Below are 21,329 nucleotides of genomic sequence, written 5' to 3'. Positions count from 1 at the left end.
TGTTATATGAAAGAATCAGCAATCTCTGCATTGGAGATCGTCAGGGGGGGTTGAATGGAGATCACAATTTTTTTAACGATTAATTGTGCAGCTCTAGCACGGTATTTGCGCAGCAATTTTTCAAACAGGTTTTTTTGGAAAAAAATGTTTCATTCATTAAAAAAACAGTTAGTTAGTTAAGTTAGCACAATTTTTTTTGGTATCCTAAGCGATGCTTTACATTTTTTTAGGTTACATGTTTAGAGTTACAGAGGAGGTCTAGTACTAGAATTATTGCTCTCGCTCTAACGATCGTGGCGTATGTAACCTGTGTGTATCTGGCTCTGATACTACCAGTGCCTACCCAGCCACTGACTAGTATCTCTCCCCAGCCTGTCCCCACACACCCTCTCACCTGCTGACCTGTGGATGGGGGAATCACTCCTGCAGTGTTATTGTGTTCTGCCAGTGCGTACAATGATCAGTGTTGCTAACTTTAGCTGGCAGCACTGATTGTTTTAAGAAAAAAAAAAAAAACAGGCTGGTTGTACTCAAGTTGATTAATAGATTGACTTGTGTAAAACCAGCTAGCCCACACATAGATTGACTATGGCTGGTCTCTGCATAATTGGCGTAATTTCAATCCATGTATGACCCGCTTAACCACTACTCAGTCCCTAAATATCCTTCCACTCCTGTACATAGTGCTCACTGTCATACTCTCCACACTCCTCTCCTGTACATAGTGCCCACTGTCATACTCTCCACACTCCTCTCCTGTACATAGTGCCCACTGTCATACTCTCCACACTTCTCTCCTATACATAGTACCCACTGTCATACCCTACACACTCCTCTCCTGTACATAGTGCCCACTGTCATACCCTCCACACTCCTCTCCTATACATAGCGCCCACTGTCATACCCTTCACACTCCTCTCCTGTACATAGTGCCTGCTGTCATACACTTCTCTCCTGTACTTAGTGCCCACTGTCGCACCCTCCACACTCCTCTCCTGTACATACTGCTCACTGTCATACCCTCCACACTCCTCTCCTATACATAGTGCCCACTGTCATACCCTCCACACTCCTCTCCTATACATAGTGTTCACTGTCATACCCTCCACACTCCTCTCCTATACATAGAGCCCACTATCATACCGTCTACATTCCTCTCCTGTACATACTGCCCACTGTCATACCCTCCACACTCCTCTCCTATACATAGAGCCCACTATCATACCGTCTACATTCCTCTCCTGTACATACTGCCCACTGTCATACCCTCCACACTCCTCTCCTGTACATACTTCCCCATCATACCCTCCACACTTCTCTCTGGTACGTACTACCCTCTGTCATACCCCCTCACTCTTCCTGTACATACTGCCCATTGTCATACCCTTCACACTCCTCTCCTGTACATAGTGCTTTTTTCCGTACCCTTTGTACTCCTCTCCTGTACATAGTGCCCACTGTTAGACCCTCCACATTCCTCTCCCTCACCTGCACATACTTCTCACTTATATACCGTCCATACTCCTCCCCTATGTCGCTTACCCACAAAAACAGTTCTTTAAAATTATACTGAATATCCTCAATGTTACCAGCTCTAGAATGGACACACTTTTGTTAGTTCAACTAAAGGAAATCTCAGTTCTCATATTTGTTCTGCCCCATTATTAGTACTCATTTAATTTTGTGATTACTACTGTGATGTATAGAGGAACATCGGGGATCTCAGCTACTCTAAATATAGCACTTATATAAAAAAGTGGCCCTGAAAATATTTTTTAAATGTTGGCAACTGTGCACTTAGGCACTGCCCAAGGGCCACCGTCCACCGGGTCAGTAGGGGCCCCATGAGAGGCTCCTGGGATCCTGTGATAATAAAGCGGTAGTAAACTTTCCTGACATTACTACTTTTTAGAGGCCCTGGGGTAGGTTATGCCACAATGTACAAGTATGCACAGCATATTAGCACATTGGTGTACACTTCAATTTTCAGACTAAGCCCTCCAGTGCTGTGATGAATCAGGCGGGGCCCGGGCACTTCCATCTTCACCCGGTCTTCCTTCTGGGTTCTGTGCCTTTGGTCACTTGCCTTGGCTGGGCTGCGTTCATGTCATTCCCACGCATTTATTTATTATTTATTACACCCCATTCACACCTCTGCGACAAAACGCCCGACGCCGGCCGCTCGTGAAGCTGGAGGGGAGAATTCCCATTGCTGTCTATGAGATGGTTCACATCTCATAGACGCCGTACACCTGCGGCATGAAAAAAAGTCCCGGACCCTTTTTTTCAGGCGGCATTGGCGTTCGGCCATACATAGCAATAGGAAGGATTTGTAAAAAAAAAGTTACACTATCCGCGGCAAAATACGCCGCGTACGCGGCGTTACTTGTCGCGGAGGTGTGAATGCAGTCTAAAAGGCCCCACCAAAATCCTCAGCACCAGGCCCATGATGTTCTTAATCTGGCCCTGCCTGCCCTGTACCCTTTTGCCTTGTACTTGCTCCTTCTGGTTCCTGATCCCAATTTTGTTTCCCCCTACCCATCTGCTCCCTGAACCTCCACTTTTCCTCTGCTTTTCAGTGTTCCCCAGTTTCTGTATATAGTTATTGGTAGGATTTAGCTTGCACTCTGCTTTCATTACCCACACTTCCCCTGCATTTAACCCATTGAGGGATCCCTCCATAGTTCCATTACCCATGGCAACCTTTCAGACACCTTCCTCTGCTTCTGCTAACTTTCCCTTTATACTTCCCAGTACTGTTACTACTTTCCCACCAGCAGCACAATCTGGTCAGTATCCTGCAACCACATGCATGACTCAGCATTTAAACTGAAAAAGGAACAAAAGTTATTTTCTACTCACACAACTCTGCCATTATTTACTGCTGCCTCAAACATTGATCACCTAGTTCTTGATTCCATGTTGCCTGGTGATGGAGTCCAGTCCACCTCCATGATGCCTAGCGATGGGGTCCAATCCACACCCATGCTGCCTGCCAATGGGGTCCAGTCCACACCCATGCTGCCTGCCAATGGGGTCCAGTCCGTCTCCATGATGCCTGCCAATGGGGTCCAGGCTGTCTCCATGATGCCCGCCGATGGGGTCCAGTCTGCTTCCAAGCTACCTGCTGAAGGGGTCAAGTTTGTCTCAATGCCTGCCCATGGGGTTCAGTCTGCCTCAATGTGTGAGCAACTTGTATAGCGCAACAAATGCGAACTTAATCGCCTCAAGGCGCTTGGCATCCAGAATCGTACCGGTCTTTCAGAAGAGGTGGGTGTTTAGTTTTTTCCTAAAGGCCCGATGGTTTTCCTCCAAGCGGATGGTAGTGGGTATGTCTGCCGATTTGGCTCAGTCAGCCTTGATGCCTGCTGATGTGGTTCATTCTGCCTTGATGTTTGCCTCTGTTGATCTGCTGTATGCTGCCAAGCATGCCTCTGGTGGTCTGCTTTCCACTGCCAGGCCAGCCGCTGGTGGTCTGCTGCCAAGCCTACCTCTGGTGGTCTGCTGACTGATGCCAAGCCTGCCTCCGGTGGTCTGCTGCCAAGCCTACCTCTGGTGGTCTGCTGTCAAGCCTGCCTCTGGTGGTCTGCTGTCAAGCCTGCCTCTGGTGGTCTGCTGTCAAGCCTGCCTCTGGTGGTCTGCTGTCAAGCCTGCCTCTGGTGGTCTGCTGTCAAGCCTGCCTCTGGTGGTCTGCTGTCAAGCCTGCCTCTGGTGGTCTGCTGTCAAGCCTGCCTCTGGTGGTCTGCTGTCCGCTGCCAAGACAGTCACTGGTTATTTGTTGTGTGCTGCCAAGTTAGCCTGTGAGGAACTGTTGCCAGCTGTGAAATCAGCACCTGCTGGTTCCCTGGCCCCTGCCCAGCCAGGACTTTGCTGGTTCCTTGGTCACTGCCCATCTTGGCTTTGCTGGTTCCCTGGCCGCTGCCCAGCCAAATTTTGAAGATTTCTCACCCGCTACTGAGCAAGACATTACTGATTCCCTACCTGCTGCTCAGCTTGATGGGATACACAGTCAGCTTCTGGACCCCGGCAGGGGGGCACAGTACAGCATCCAGAGGCCCCTCCTCTAGGGTAGGATCATCTGCTGGTGGTGCTGTGGTTCCCTGGGGGAGGGATGTAATTTCAGTCTCCACCATTGGGTGTTTCCTCCAGACTCCAGTAATCAGTTTCCACCTGATGCTGTCTGCTGTGTGTATATTTAGGTCCCCCCTCCTAAGTACTCTCACTTCAGTGTTTTTCTCGCTGACAGATACTGCTGGCTGTTATCCTGTTCCTGCTCCTCCCCTGTACACTGTATCCTGTTCCCTGCTGCCTTGTGCCTGCTTCCCCTTGTTTCTGATCCCAGTTTTGTTTCCCTCTTGCCATCTGCTCCCTGCACCTAGTGTTTTTCCTGTTTTTTGGTGTTTCCCATTTTGTATATAGTAAGTTTACAGCTAGGCTTCTGTTTGTTAGTTAGGTATTCTGTCACTGGGTTTTTTCTCACTTAAAAGCATACACAGTCTGGTTCTAGTTTCCTAAATGTAACTGTGCAGATTTGGCCATCCCTATTTGCCGATTCCTAACACGAGCAATATAAACTATATAGTGTAATGGTCAGGACTCATAATATTGGCATTCAGTAAATCGGTGGAAGCTTAAAAGTTTAGTTGAGATAAGTTGCAGAGGTTCCACACCGCTGCCTCCCATCTCCTGATTCTGCACTCAGTGGCTTGGGTCTGAGACTATACAGATGAGGTCGAAAACCCAAGTTACATGCCCCAGGTACCCAGGTCCAGCAATGCCAATATTTTGCTGCTAGCTGAACCCCAGAATCTCCATAACTCCAGTCTAGATACGATACATAAATTGTGTCTGCAGCACAGAGACGGAAGATTATCCGAGAGAAATACAGGAATACAGGACGGGGAACACAGCTCAGGAAAGTGACCAGGGTATTACAGGCTGATATCACTCAGTCCCCGCCCTACTCTGGACCAATCAGTGAGCAGTATGGGTGGAGGAATGGATTTAGTGTTAATAACTCACCTGTGCTGATCTCTGTAGGAGTGTCCTCCTCTATAAATGTCCCCGTTATTCCATCCTCCTCCATAGACTGCTGATCATCCCTCACATACGTCTCTTCTTCTTCTTCGGATTTAACCTCAACTTTTATATCCATCATATCTTCACCCTAAACCAAAAAAAATTCCACTGTAAACTATAAGCTTTAATATGCTGACATCACATATAAAATCCACACATTATCTTCACAAATCAATGCTCTAGATACTTTGTCCCACCAACCTTGTAACAGTGAGGGATGATGTGATCTTCCGGTTTAGAATTCCCGGAATACAGAGGAAGGGGACATCTCTCTGGGGGGTTCCTGGTATTGAGCGATTCCATCATATCCTTGTGTCCTTCTGAAAATTCCTCCATCACTCCATACTCCTCATCCTCCTCTTTATACTCTTCTTTAACAACAATATTATAATCCCCGAGGATTGCACTCTGAATATATAATAAAACATTCATTGTAACAAACATGCTTGTAAATAAATGATACCTATCAGTGATTGTCAGTCATCTACCTGATGATGGTGGGGGATGGTGTGACCTACCTGTTTGGAATCCCGGGAATACAGAGGACGGGGACATCTCTCTGGTGGGTTCCTGTAGCTGGATGACTCCACCATGGTGTTTTGGTACAGATCTTTGTGTCCTTTTAGAGACTCTGACTCCTCCATCACCCCATCCTCATCATCCTCCTCTTTTATCTCTTCTTTGTTATCAACTTTAGAATCTCTCAGGTTTCCACTCTGAATATAGAATAAAAATCACATCAATGGTAACAATGCAGATAATGTACAGATCCTAATGATACTATCAGTGATTGTTCCTCATCTACCTGATGATGGTGAGGGATGGTGTGACCTTCCTGTGTGGAATCCCGGGAATACAGAGGACGGTGACATCTCTCTGGTGGGTTCCCATTACTGGATCCATCTGTAGGAAACACACACACTGACTGAATACATTGTTTCTATGTGTTTATCAGATGATGGGGGATCTAGGTGGAGCCTCCGTACTGCTCTCTCCTTTATAATAAAGTCTCCTCTTACCCGGTGATGTGAGGGGCGGCTGATTGTCCATCATGACGTCCTTGTAGAGATCCTTGTGTCCTTCTAAATACTCCCACTCCTCCATGGAGAAATAGACAGTGACATCCTGACACCTTATAGGAACCTGACACACACAATGATACAGTCACCATCCAGACACATCCCTTGTCTGTTACTGGATAATATCCCAGAATTCCCAGCACCGCTCACCTCTCCTCGATGATCTCTCTGGGGACTTCTAGAATCTTCTTTTTATTTCTCTATTCTGTTAGGAGGGAGGTGGAGGCAATGTAATGATCATCTGATCACCAGACTTCACAAGAGGAAAACACTAGACTTGAACATGAATAATAAAATCAAGTGACATTCCCAGTTTAGATTCAGGTCTCCCTCCCGTTCAGGTATCCATTTTCAGGCCAAAGCATAATTTACACACACAGGACCCCCACCCTCTTCAGGTTGAAATCTTTTCACAGGCATTCTGGCATCTTTACACACAATGTTGGTCCAACAGTCCTGCTTTGCACATGAGGATACCAAGGGTCCACCTACAACTTAAAGCGGGGGTTCACCCGTACATAACACTTTTTCCCCTTAGATGGATGCTCGTTGTGTCTAGGGGAATCGGCTAGTTGTTTTAAAATATGAGCTGTACTTACCGTTTACGAGATGCATCTTCTCCGCCGCTTCCGGGTATGGGCTGCGGGACTGGGCGTTCCTATTTTGATTGACAGTCTTCCGAGAGGCTTCCGATGGTCGCATCCATCGCGTCACGATTTTCCGAAAGAAGCTGAACGTCGGTGCGCAGGCGCAGTATAGAGCCGCACCGACGTTCGGCTTCTTTCGGCTACTAGTGACGCGATGGATGCGACCGTCGGAAGCCTCTCGGAAGACTGTCAATCAAGAAGGAATGCCCGCTCCCGAAGACCCATACCCGGAAGCGATGGAGAAGATGCATCTCGAAAACGGTAAGTACAGCTCATATTTTAAAACAACTAGCCGATTCCCCTAGACAAAACGAGCATCAATCTAAGGGGAAAAAGTGTTTTATGGGTGAACTCCCGCTTTAAGAGCAATGGAAAAAATAGAAAAGAGACAGATGGAGGGACATTGGGAGGAGGAACTGTAAGGTCAGTGTGATGTCATAGTATTCTCTAACTCCAAATGGAGAGATATCGGGAGAAGGAACTGGGAGGTCAGTTTGATGTCATAAGATAGTTGACTTCAGATGGAGGGACATTGATAGGAGGAGCTGTTATGTCAGTGTTATAAGAAGAAGCAGGGTGCAGAGATAATGAATAAAATGTAGCTTTAATGTAACAACAAAGCAAAGTATCCACTTCCATGTCAAGTGAGATGAGAAGGCCGGAGTCCTCAGGAGCTCAGTCCAGTAATTGACAGCCACCCTTGGTAAACCTAAAGCTTGAACTGGGCTGTTAGTGGGGATTAGAAGCTGAACAATGTGCAGATGCCAAACAAGTATACTGAATACACCAAAACAACAGAAGTGGGCTGGTCTGATCAATAGCATCGTTTCTGGGCACTCAACCCCTTCCTGAAGTCTGTCAGATATACCGATATGCAATGGCTCTGGATGGAGGGACATTGGAAAAAGGAGCTGTGAGGTCTTTGGGATGTCATCACAATCTCTGACTCTGGTTAGGTGGACATTGGGAGGAGGAGCTGGGAGGTCATAGGATTCTCTGACTTTGGTTGGGGGGGGACATTGGGTGGAGGAGCTGTGAGGTCAGTGTGATGTCATAGGATTATCTGACTCTGGATGGAGGGACATTGGGAGGAGAAGCTGTGAGGTCATAGGATTCTCTGGTTGGGGGGACATTTGGAGGAGGAGCTGGAAGGTCAGTGTGATGTCATAAGAATCACCAACTCTGGATGGAGGGACATTGGGAGGAGGAGCTGTGAGGTCAGTGTGATGTCATAGGATTATCTGACTCTGGATGGAGGGATATTGGGAGGAGGAGCTGGGAGGACATAGGATTCTCTGACTTTGGCTGGGGGGGGGGCATTGGGTGGAGGAGCTGGGAGGTCAGTGTGATGTCATAGGATTATCTGACTCTGGATGGAGGGATATTGGGAGGAGGAGCTGTGAGGTCATAGGATACTCTGGTTGGGGGGACATTTGGAGGAGGAGCTGGAAGGTCAGTGTGATATCATAGGAATCACCAACTCTGGATGGAGGGACATTGGGAGGAGGAGCTGTGAGGTCAGTGTGATGTCATAGGATTCTCTGACTCTGGGTGGAGGGACATTGGGAGAAAGAGCTGTGAGGTAAGTGTGATGTCATAGGATTCTCTGACTCTGGGTGGAGGGACATTGGGAGAAAGAGCTGTGAGGTCAGTGTGATGTCATAGGATTGTCTGACTCTGGTTGGAGGGACATTTGGAGGAGGAGCTGTGAGGTCAGTGTGATTTTATAATATTCTTCGACTCTGGTTGGAGGGACATTTGGAGGAGGAGCTGTGAGGTCAGTGTGATTTTATAATATTCTTCGACTCTGGTTGGAGGGACATTTGGAGGAGGAGCTGTGAGGTCAGTGTGATTTTATAATATTCTTCGACTCTGGTTGGAGGGACATTTGGAGGAGGGGCTGTGAGGGGGGCTCTGTAAGGTTTCTGTACACACAAAAAATGAGCTTTGTCTTTGGGCTTCAGCAGGATACATCATATTCCTTTGATCTCCGTGTACTCCGGAGACGTTACTAATCACATTTTTAGGATGGATATCGGAGACCGGGATCATTGGCCCGGATTCAAAGAGATTTGCGCATTATTTACAGAGGCGCAGGGCAACGAATTTGCCCTGCGCCCCCGCAAATTTGCTCTGCTGCCCTTGATTCACGGAGCAGAAGCTCCGTGAATTGCGCGGGAGCGCCAGCAAAACTGCACGCAATTTAAATGATCCCGTAGGGGGCGGGAATAATTTAAATTAGGCACGCTCCCGCGCCGAGCGTAGAGCGCATGCTCCGTCGGGAAACTTTCCCGACGTGCATTGCGGCAAATGACGTCGCAAGGATGTCATTTGTTTCCAAGTGAACGTGAATGGCGTCCAGCGCCATTCACGAATCACTTACGCAAACGACGTGAAATTCAAATTTCGCGACGCGGGAACGATGGGTATACTTTAGCATTGGCTGCCCCTACTATTAGAAGGGGCAGCCTTATGCTAAACACGCCGTACGGAAACGACGTAACTTGCGTACGCAGGGCTCGCGCAACATTGTGAATCGGTGTTAGTATGCAATTTGCATACTATACACTGAGCACAATGGGAGCGCCCCCTAGCGGTCATCGCAAGAATGCAGCCTAAAATATGCGTGGCATAAGAGCCTTATGCCACGCAGATTTTAGGCTGCAGTCAGCGTTACGATGTTCCTGAATCAGGAGCATTCGTAACGCCGGAGCAAGTCAGCAATTGCGCTGTGTAACCTATGGTTACACAGGCGCAATTGCTTCTTGAATCTGGGCCATTATGGAGACATTTTTTTTCAGGACACTTAGGCCAGCCATACCACGGGTTGAAAAGAAATTTGCACAATTCCCCCATCAACACAGACAGTGCTGACAGGGGAATCAGCAATTGTCTTCTACAAGTGGGTGGGCAGGAGAAGCTGTCCCCACTGGAGGAAGACAGTGATTATCGATAGCGACTATAGCAGGCACTAGTGATAATCGCAAAAGAATGCAGCAGGCTGGTTGTAGCCAAGTTGATCGATCAATCAATGTGGTACATTCAGCCTGCCTATTAAAGGTCTCATTCTTGGGCGGTTCCTGCTGAACCGGATGAGATTCAAACCGTGTATGGTCAGCCTTACTTCAAATTAAATTTTTCCCTTTTTCTTCCTATTTGAATCTTATAAAATAAAGACATACATATTCTAATCTCCCTCATCACTAATAAAAGTCATACAATCCGTTAGTATAGATTGATGAGGTGAGAAGGTGATTGGTGGGAATCGTGACACATCTCCAAAATGAAGAGAATGTTCCGGCCCTGTAAGTGGGGAAATGTTCTGCCCCTGAAGGGGTTAATCTAGGTTTCCACACTATATATGTGTGTATCATCATCTGCTGAAGACATCACAGTGACTATGGAGGAAGAGGACGGACATGACGGGGTTACTGGGTGTAAATAGAAAATAAGATCTTATTACCTCCTCTGCTGCCACTTCCAGCAATGTCTTCTCTCTACTTCCTCCCGACTCACCTCTCACCCGTAACCTCTTATTTCTACCTGACATCACTTCCTTCTGTATCTGACATCACTTCCTTTCTCGTTTCCCTAGAGATATCGGGCTAGAGAGATACGACGGTGTATCTCCTGATACGCCGTCGTATCTCTGACTTAGGCTGGTCGTATCTATGCGCCTGATTCATAGAATCAGTTACGCATAGATATGCCTATGATCCGACAGGTGTAACTGTGTTACACCGTCGGATCTTACCTGCAATTTAAAAATGGCCGCGGGGGGTGTTCTCGCTGATTTATGCAGAGAAATATGTAAATCAGCGAGATACGCCAATTCACGAACTTCCGCGGGCCCGACGTAGTGTTGTTACGACGTTTCCGTAGCGGTTTTCCTGGCGTATACTTACCCCTGCTTCTATGAGGCGCAGCCAATGTTAAGTATAGCAGTCGTTCCCGCAAGTCGTTCTCGAATACGGATGGACGTCATTTACGTAAGCGTCAAAACCACTGACGTCCTAGCGACGTCAGTGGGAGCAATGCACGCCGGGAAATTTCGCAGACGGCGCATGCTCATTTAAATCGGCGCGGGAACGCGCCTGATTTAAATAGTACACTCCCCCTAGCCGCGGAATTTGAATTCTGCCGGGGGATTTACGATCCGCCGCCGCAAGTTTGGAGGTAAGTGTGTTGTGAATTACCCACTTGCCTCTCAAACTTGCGGCAGCGGATATTAACCACTTCCTTACTGGGCACTTAAACCCCTTCCTGACCAGAGGACTTTTTGCGATTCGGCACTGCGTCGCTTTAACTGACAATTGCGCGGTCGTGCGACGTGGCTCCCAAACAAAATTAACGTCCTTTTTTCCCCACAAATAGAGCTTTCTTTTGGTGGTATTGATCACCTCTGCGGTTTTTATTTTTTGCGCTATAAACAAAAATAGATCGACAATTTTGAAAAAAAAAAAACATTTTTTTACTTGTTGCTATAATAAATAGCTCAATTTTTTTTTACGTTTTTTTTTTATCCTCAGTCTAGGCCGATACGTATTCTACATATTTTTAGTAAAAAAAAAAATCGCAATAAGCGACTGGTTTGCGCAAAAGTTATAGCGCCTACAAAATAAGGGACAGAATTATTATTATTTTTTTTTTTTTACTAGTAATGGCGGCGATCTGCGATTTTTATTGGGACTGCGACGTTATGGCGGACACATCGGACACTTTTGACACATTTTTGGCGCCATTCACATTTATACTGCAATCAGTGCTATAAATATGCACTAATTACTGTATAAATGTGACTGGCAGGGAAGGGGTTAACACTAGGGGGGTGAGGAAGGGGTTAAATGTGTAGCCTAATTAATGTTCTAACTGTGGGGGAAGGGGGGTGACTGGGGGGGGTGACCGATCTGTGTCTCTATGTACAAGAGACACAGATCGGTCTCCTCTCTTCCCTGACAGCACCGCTTTCTGCGAGAGCCGGGAATGAGAGATCATTTGAGATCATCAAACATATGAGATCATCTCTCATTGGCCGCACAGATCGCCTAGGAAACGGCCGCTCCGATTGGCCGTTCACGGCGATCTGTGACTGGCTGTGTCCAAAGGACACGGCCAGCACAGCAGTTCCCCGCTGCGCGCTCGGGAGCGTGTAAAGGGGCGGCCGTAAAAAGACGGCCTGTTAGAGATTGGGAGCCGCGCTGAGGCCGTACAAAGTCGTATGGCCGTCAACGAGTGGTTAAAGATCCGCTGATCTATGTGAATCTAGCCCTTCCTGTCTGAGTAGAAGTAAGATCGCTATCTTGAGGAACTGCAGCCTCGAGAAACATCTCGTAGTGTAAACACGGCCTTGTACTGTGTGTATGTTCTGTATATCCTTATAGATGGGTCATCTCCACTCCCACCAAGGGGGATAGAAATATTTAACTGCCTAGGTCAGCCTTTCCCAGCCAGGGTTCCTTCAAAGGTTTTTAGGGGTTCCATGAGAAAACATTTTTGGTTTATCTCTAAAATCTATTTCTCAGAGTGTAGTACATCACAGGACACAGAGCATCTTCTTACATCTTTACTAACATTGTTATTCACCACCTACAGGCGATTGAACACAAAAGTGCATATCCCCGCCAAGGTAAGCAAGCGGGACATCAGTTTTGTAGCAAGCCATAGACCATAACATAGATCAATGGCATAACTATCAGTCCGTCCCCACATTCCAGGGTGCTAGGGGTAACCCTAGACTCTAAACTGTCCTTTCATGCCCACATCCAATCCCTGTCCAAATCATTCTGCCTTAGCCTCCACAACATTTCTAGAATACGTCCCTTAGTAACCAATGACACCACCAAGCTTCAAATTCACTCCCTGGTTATCTTTCTCCTCAACTACTGCAACTCCCTTCTCATTGGATTACATTTACATAGACTATCCCCCCTTCAGTCCATAATAAACACTGCTGCAAGACTTATCCCCCTTACCAACCATTCAGTGTCCTCCACCCTTCTCTGCCAATCCCTCCACTGGCTTCCACTCCGAACGAATAAAATAAAAAATACTAACAATAATTCACAAAGCCATCCATAACTCTGCCCCCAGCTACATCACTAACCTAGTCTCAAAATACCACACAAGCCGTTCTCTTCGTTCCTCCCAAAACCTCCTTCTCTCTAGCTCCCTTGTCACCTCCTCACTTGTTCGCCTCCAGGATTTCTCCAAAGCTTCTCCCATCCTTTGGAACTCCCTACCCCAATCTGTCCCCCAATTTACCCATCTTTAGATGATCCCTGAAAAACCCTTCTCTTTAACCACTTGAGACCCGCGCTATTGCCAAAAGACGTCAACAGCGCGGCTCTCAAGTGCCGGGTGGACGTCCTTTTAAAAGCATTACCCGCGCACGCCACTGGGTAAACACTGTCCCGGCGCATCGCTGGGAAGCCGATGCGTGTACCTGTCGGCCGCGATGTCCGCCGGGTACACGCGATCGGCGGGAACACAGCAGGGACGTGGAGCTCTGTGTGTAAACACAAAGCTCCACGTGCTGTCAGAGGAGAGGAGACCGATCTGTGTCCCTTGTACATAGGGACACAGCATCGGTCACCTCCCCCACTCACCCCCCCCCACACAGTTAGAACACAACCAGGATACACATTTACCCCTTCCTCACCCCTAGTGTTAACCCCTTCCCTGCCAGTCACATTTATACAGTAATTAGTCCATTTTTATAGCACTGATCGCTGTATAAATGTGAATGGTCCCAAATTTGTGTCAAAAGTGTCCGATACGTCCGCCGCAATATCGCAGTCCCAATAAAAATCGCAGATCGCCGCCATTACTAGTAAAAAAAAAAATAATAAAAAAAAATCATAATTCTGTTCCCCATTTTGTAGGCGCTATAACTTTTGCGCAAACCAGACGCTTATTGCGATTTTTTTTTTTTTTTTTACAAAAATACGTCGAAAAATACGTATCGGCCTTAACTGAGAAAAAAAAAAATTGGGATATTTATTATAGCAACAAGTAAAAAATATATATATTTTTTTTAAATTGTCGCTCTTTTTTTGTTTATAGCGCAAAAAATAAAAACAGCAGAGGTGATCAAATACCACCATAATAAAGCTCTATTTGTGGGGAAAAAAGGACGTCAATTTTGTTTGGGAGCCACGTCACACGACCGCGCAAATGTCAGTTAAAGCGACGCAGTGCCGAAAGCTGAAATTTCACCTGGTCAGGAAGGGGGTATACGTGCCCAGTAAGCAAGTGGTTAAAACTAGGCCTGTTTGTTTTGATCTGGGAGCTAGGGAGTAGTCTAGTGAAGGCTGGTGACCCACAAGCAGTGTGACTTCTTGGTTATCTCCTTCTTGCTCTCTAAAGATTCTGGAAGCAGAGGAGGGGAAGAGAGGTGGAGCTGTCTGGGGTGTGGTAAGGAGCCCAGACCAATCCCTAACTAGGATTGGCAAGGGGGCAGGCCTCCTTAAAGGGGTTTTCCACCCATTTTTTACGTTTATTAAAAGTCAGCAGCTACAAAAAGTGTAGCTGCTGGCTTTTAATAAACTGACACTTACCTGCTCCAGCGTTCCAGCGGCGTCTTCATTGTCACTGTGGGCACCCGGCCGTGTCAGCTTTCGGCTTCACGGCCGGGCACCCACTGCGCATGCGCGAGCGGCGCGGTCCGGCGCTGTTTGATTGGACAGGCGTTCGCCTAGGACCTGACGTGTCCTAGGCGATCGCCTACAGGGAGGGGCTGCCAAAAGGCGATTAAGCTTAATCGCCTTTGCAGCCCCTCGGCGGAAGGAGGAAGTGGGACTGGAAGTCCCCTTCTCCTGAAGCCCCCACTCCCCCCCCAAAAAAATTACATGCCAAATGTGGCATGTAAGGGGGAGAGGAGTGGGTTAAGAGGAAGTTCCATTTTTGGGTGGAACTCCTCTTTAAATATCTTGGGTCAGCCCAGCTGGGGAGGAGATGTTCCGGTGTAACAACTGAATGATGGAGTGTTAGGCTGTCGGGGCCTTGGAAGGAGCCCTCCTGTCTGAGGTGGTGTCCTTGGGCTTGGGCTCAGAGCTTTGAGGGAACTCCACACAACCCAAGGGGTGTTCTGAACAGGAGCAGGAGAGAACAGTGGGCAGCACTGCCAGGCAAATCTTCACGAAGGATTGACCTGTTGGTTCAGTGAGTGACAGACACAGTAGGGAGAGACTGTGATGTTACTGGCATTGAAGTCGGGCTTCCACAGCCAGGAGGATTGGCAGAGTTTGCACAGGTCTGACTGGGACCAGTAGTCCACCTAGTTACACCTAGCGCAAAGGGACATTTTCTATTGCTATTGGTTGCTACACCAAAGGGGCCCACAGTCCGATGCCAGCAAATGGCGAATCTACAAAGTTAGGCTTAAAGGGGTTTTCCACCCATTTTTTAAGTTTATTAAAAGTCAGCAGCTACAAAAAGTGTAGCTGCTGGCTTTTAATAAACTGACACTTACCTGCTCCACGGCTCCAGCGACGCGCTTTCTAGTGTGGGCACCCGGCAGTGACAGCTTTCGGCTTCACGGCCGGGCACCCACTGCGCATGCGCGAGCGGCGCCGTCCGATTGGACAGGCGCTCGCCTACAGGGAGGGGCTGTGAAAAGGCGATTAAGCTAATCGCCTTTCCAGCCCCTCGGCGGAAGGAGGAAGTGGGACAGGAAGTCCCCTTCTCCTGAAGCCCCCACTCCCCCCCCCCCAAAAAAATTACATGCCAAATGTGGCATGTAGGGGGGCGAGGAGTGGGTTAAGAGGAAGTTCCATTTTTAGGTGGAACTCCTCTTTAATTCAGAATTAGGCCTAGCCTAGGGTGACCAGACATCCCCGGTTCCCGGGGACAGTCCCCGGATTGAGAACACAGTCCCCAAACCAAGTCTGTCCCCAGTTTTGTCCCCGGATAGGATTTAAACAGGGGCTGGGGCAATTTCAAGGACAGTCAGTGCAGAAGTAATACAAAAAAAAGCTGAATTACACACACCCGCTCCTACTAGCTTGGGGGGAGGGGTCTATTTTTTTCCATTATCTGTGCCCCTTTCTGATGATCATGTGCTGGTCGGAGCGGAGGGAATATTTCTTCAGTTTCGGGTGCATGTCCATTCCGCTCCGCTCGCATGTTCTTCTGCCTTGGCTTAAGTCCCAGCCAGCCGCCTGCCTGCTTTTCTCCATACCTTCCCTGGTGGAGTGTTCTTCCTCCGCTCCCCACCCAGTAGTAGCCAGGGCCCAGAGAGTAAGGCCTCGTACACACGATAGGATCGCCAGAGGAGAACGGTATGAAGGACCGTTTTCATCAGTCCAAACCGATCGTGTGTAGGCCCCATAGGTTATTTAACCTTCGGTCCAAAAAATGAGAACTTGCTTTAAAATTAAACCGATGGACGCCTAACCGATAGGTCAAAACCGATCGTTAGTATGCAAAAGCATCGGTTAAAAACCCGCACATGCTCAGAATCAAGTCGACGCATGCTTGGAAGCATTGAACTTCGTTTTTTTCAGCACGTCATTGTGTTTTACGTCACCGCGTTCTGACACGATCGGTTAATTAACTGATGGTGTGTAGGCGCGACGGACCATCAGTCAGCTTCATCGGTTAACCGATGACAACGGTCCTTCGGACCGTTCTCATCGGATGGACTGATCGTGTGTACGAGGCTTTAGACTTGACAGGCGGTGGAGAGAGAGTCGCTGATTGCCACCATTACTAGTAAAAAAAAATATGTCTCTGGATTTAATTTAAAAAATCTGGTCACCTTAGCCTAGCCATGTGCTAGCTACAATAGGAACCAAGTATTGCACAGTAGAGGAAGTATCAGTTCATGCAAGAAGCCTTGTGCTGGAGGAGTCCAAGGCTTGACTTTAGTACAACAGATGTCCTTACTCCACTTAACTTACCACCTTCCCAAAACCTTAGTATCCCCCCAACCTCTGCCCATTAAATTGAGACCACACCATTGCTTGTTGGGGAAAAAATAGGCCGTAGCAGCCTGATTTATTAAACATAATATATTTTAACACAAACTAAGCAAGAACATCTGCTAACTTGAACTACCTGAAGTTGGTCCCCGCAGGCAAAGCCTCTATCCTTCCGTAAACTATATATATATATATATAAACATATATATATATGCCCTTTTTGTTGCACTCCGGTCTTTGGATTCCTCTGCAGGCCTCAAGCCGAACAGGCTCAAAGGCGTCTCACGACCGTAGTGCTCCATACTCCATTCCTCAGCTAACCTCCGTTAACTGGCATCACCCTCATCATCGCCTGTCACCGACAGGTCATTAATTCCACTTTCAAAGTCTATTCCTTACCCGCAGGGACCAACCAACGCTGCCACGACAATCCCATTTTTGAACCTGTATATGAAAAAAACAGAAAAAACACAACCACACAAACCACACATACTACGACACACCATGATGCTCTACCAATACCATAAGGGGTGGGTGGGCGGGAACTTTCCTCTGCGCTGTGTTGCCGGGAGGGCGGGAGCCAAACCTTAAGTAAACTCCTCTCTCCGCCCCCCGGGTGCTGACAGCCAATCATTGTTTTGCTGTCCCCTGTGACGTCAGTCATGCCAGCCCTCCACCGAGTCCACTGCGTTCCCCTGCTCTGGGCTTTTCTTTAGTGACTGTGAATAGAGGTTCCAATCTACATTTTCAACAATTAAATACTATTGATCTGGGCATCCCATAACCCCTTTACCCTATCCAAGTTTAACCCCTCAATAAAATAACAAAAACAAAGCTGATGGATCATTGTCTGGAGAGTGACTGGAAGTGAATGCCGGGCTGAGCAGGGTGACAGGTGGAACTACTACACTCAGCGGCCCCACTGGGGTACCGCTACACCTATTTTGTTTATCGTACATTACAGGACACAGTGCACCTTCCTAAATCTTTACTAACAGGCATGTACCACTAGAACATGGGCCAGATCCACATAGCGCAGCGCTTCTTTACGTCCGGCGTAGTGTATCTCAGATACACTACGCCGCCGTAACTTACAGTGCATTTCCTGTATCCACAAATAATTTGCGCCGTAAGTTACGGCGGCGTAGTGTAACTGTGTCGGCGTAAGGGCGCCCAATTCAAATTGATGAGATGGGGGCGTGTTTTATGTTAATACGTCTTTTCTGAACGGCGCATGCGCCGTCCGTGGGGGTATCCCAGTGCGCATGCTCCAATTTATCCCGCAACAAGCCAATGCTTTCGACTTGGACGTCATTCTATGCAAAGCCCTATTCGCGAACGTTTTACGCAAATGGAGTACACGACGGAAAAATTTGACGCTGGCCCGACGTCCATACTTAACATTGGCTACGCCTCATATAGCAGGGGTAACGTTACGCCAAAAAAAGCCTTGCGGAAACGACATAAAAAAATGCGCCGGCCGAACGTACGTTTGTGGATTCGCGTATCTAGCTAATTTGCATACTCAACGCGGAAATCGACAGAAGCGCCACCTAGCGGCCAGCGTAAATATGCACCTTAGATCCGACGTCGTACTAAAACGTACGCCAGTCGGATCTAGCCCAGCTTCAGGCGTATCTTGTTTTGTGGATACAAAACAAAGATACGCAGGAGCAACCTAGCAGTTACGCGGCGTATCAATAGATACGCCAGCGTGACTGCTTCGTGGATCTGGCCCACTGTGTCCAAAGGGCAGCATTCTCAATGGCTCTAACACCTACTTGATAAACATCGTAAAGAGTGCACTTAAGACCAGGTAGATGCTTCACAATCTTAATTCACTGATAAGGTAGAGTTGTTACGAAAAATATGGAACCTGTCCTGTCCTTTCAATCCGTTAGCTTGAGCAATCAGCTGATGAGCTCAACAGAAAAAAGTAGACTTTGAAACCAAGAGGCCGAAAAGCCAACTTAGCATGAGGGAAAAAAACAGGAATGGTCCCTTATGACCGTTTTTAATGTCATGGAAAAAAAAAAACTATGTTTTTCTCAATGTGATTCTTGTCAAGCCTGCCTTGCATACACACAAGCTTGAAAAAAAATGCTTGAACAAAGCGCAGTGATGTACAACGGCACTACAAAAAGTTTGGTGAGAGACGATTCGCGCTTTTCAGTCTGTTGTGACAAGTTGTAAGGCTGACCGCAGGTCAGCCTGTATTTGTAGGAGGAGTCGGGAGGTATTTAAACCCGCCCTCCTTCCTCCTTCTGGGTGTCGGCTTTCTGGTGTTGCAGCCGCACACGTCTCGTCCGGCAGAGGGTGTCCGTAGCAGCTTCAGGTTTTCCTCCCTTCATGCAGCCATCCACGTGGCAGGAGGGTGCCGCCGCACGGGGGAGGGGTGTCCATCCGCCCGCTCATGTTTCCGGGGCTTCATCTGGCATGGGGGGCCGCCCGCTCGGGGGTTCATCCAGCTGCTCAGTTGACCGGGGTTCCTCTGGCTGGGGACCTGCCCGCCCGGGACAGGGGATTCATCCGCCCACATTGTTCGGCGCTCCTTTTGGATGCTGGGGAGCTGCACGCCCGCATCTACCCGTCCGCCCGCTTCTCCCGGTGTTACGCCGGGGAGAGGGGGAACTTCTGCCCCATGCATTGCTCCCTTTAGCATGGAGCCGCCTGCCGCTTCTCTCGGTGCACACCGGGGGAGGGGACCTCCGCCCGCTGTGTTGCTCCCTCCAGCATGGAGGGAGCCGCCTGCCGTTCCTCCGTGGTCACGTCGGGGGGGTGGAGGGGGGGACCTCCGCACGCTGGTTTCAGTCCCTCCAGCATGCGGGAAGCTGCCCACCGCTTCCTCCGGTGTTCACGCCGGGGGGAGGGGGGGACCTCCGCCCGCTGTATTACTCCCTCCTGCTTGAAGGGAGCCGCCCGTCGCTGGTCCATGCAGGTGCCAATCAAATCTTCCTTTACCCTCCCTGGCTGAGCCTACTCCTCCGTTTGTGTCTCCAATGCTCACTCCAGCAGCATGAGGGGGGGGCGTCCATCACCCAGCTCTCATCCTGGGCATGTTTGGGGGTCTTGCGGGGGGCTCACATCCCGGGGCTTACTGGCGGCAAGAGGGGGGGGTGGTTCACCTTTCTGCTAGGATTTGGTTGAAGTGGGTGTATGATCAGTGTTTTTCAATGAGTGCATTTTTTAGTCAGGTTCGGCATGCATTCATGTCACGTTTCTCAGGCTTAGTCATGTTTCCAAGTATTTACGTTTCTCATGCGATGGCGTTTCTCATGCGATGGCGTTTCTCATGCGATGGCGTTTCTCATGCGACGGCGTTTCTCATGCAATGACGTTTCTCATGCGATGACGTTTCTCATGCGATGGCGTTTCTCATGCAATGATGTTTCTCATGCGATGACGTTTCCCATGCGATCACGTTTCCCATGCGTTCTTCTCATGCGATCACGTTTCCATGCGTTCTTCTCATGCGATCACGTTTCCCATGCGTTCTTCTCATGCGATCACGTTTCCATGCGTTCTTCTCATGCGATCACGTTTCCCATGCGTTCTTCTCATGCGATCACGTTTCCCATGCGTTCTTCTCATGCGATCACGTTTCCCATGCGTTCTTCTCATGCGATCACGTTTCCCATGCGTTCTTCTCATGCGATCACGTTTCCCATGCGTTCTTCTCGTGCGATCACGTTTCCCATGCGTTCTTTTCATGCGATCACGTTTCCCATGCGTTCTTTTCATGCGATCACGTTTCCCATGTGATTACGTCTCTAATGCGATTTTCTCATGCGTTTACGTTTCCCATGCGTTCATGTTTCCCATGCGGTCACATTTCCCATGCGGTCACGTTTCTCATGCGATCATGTTTCTCATGCGAGTCGGGTCCTTGTGTGTTCACGTTTCTCATGCGATCACGTTTCGCGTGGTAGTTCTCATGCGACTACATTTCGCAAGGTAGTTCCCATGCGATCACGTGTCTCATGAGTCATGTCCTCATGTGTTTACGTTTCTCATGCGATTACATTCTCATACGATTACATTTCACATGGTGGTTCTCGTGCGATTACGTTCACATGCGATCACGTTCCTCATGCGATCTTGGTTTTTCACGAGTCTTGTTCTTGTGTTTACGTTTCTCATGCGACTACATTTCACGTGGTGGTTTTCATGCGATCACGTTTCTCATGAGGCATGTCCTCATGCGATTACGTTTCTCATGCGATTACATTTCTCATGCGATTACATTTCTCATGCGATTACGTTTCACATGGTAGTTCTCATCCGATCACGTTTTTCGTGCAATCACGTTTCTCTTACGAGTCATGTCCTTGTGTGTTTACGTTTCTCATGCGATTACGGGTTGCATGGTAGTTCTCATGCGACTACATTTCGCATGGTAGTTCTCATGCGATCACGTTTCTCATGAGTCATGTCCCATGTGTTTACGTTTCTCAGGCGATTACGTTTCACACGGTAGTTCTCACGCGATCACGTTCTCATGCGATTACAGTTCACATGGTAGTTCGCATGCGGTCATGTTTCCCAGGGTAGTTCTCATGCGATTACGTTTTTCATGCAATTGCGTTCTCATGCGACCACGTTTC

Source organism: Rana temporaria, chromosome 4 (assembly GCF_905171775.1).
Source record: "Rana temporaria chromosome 4, aRanTem1.1, whole genome shotgun sequence".
Lineage (NCBI taxonomy): Eukaryota > Metazoa > Chordata > Amphibia > Anura > Ranidae > Rana > Rana temporaria.
This window is presented reverse-complemented; position numbering follows the sequence as displayed.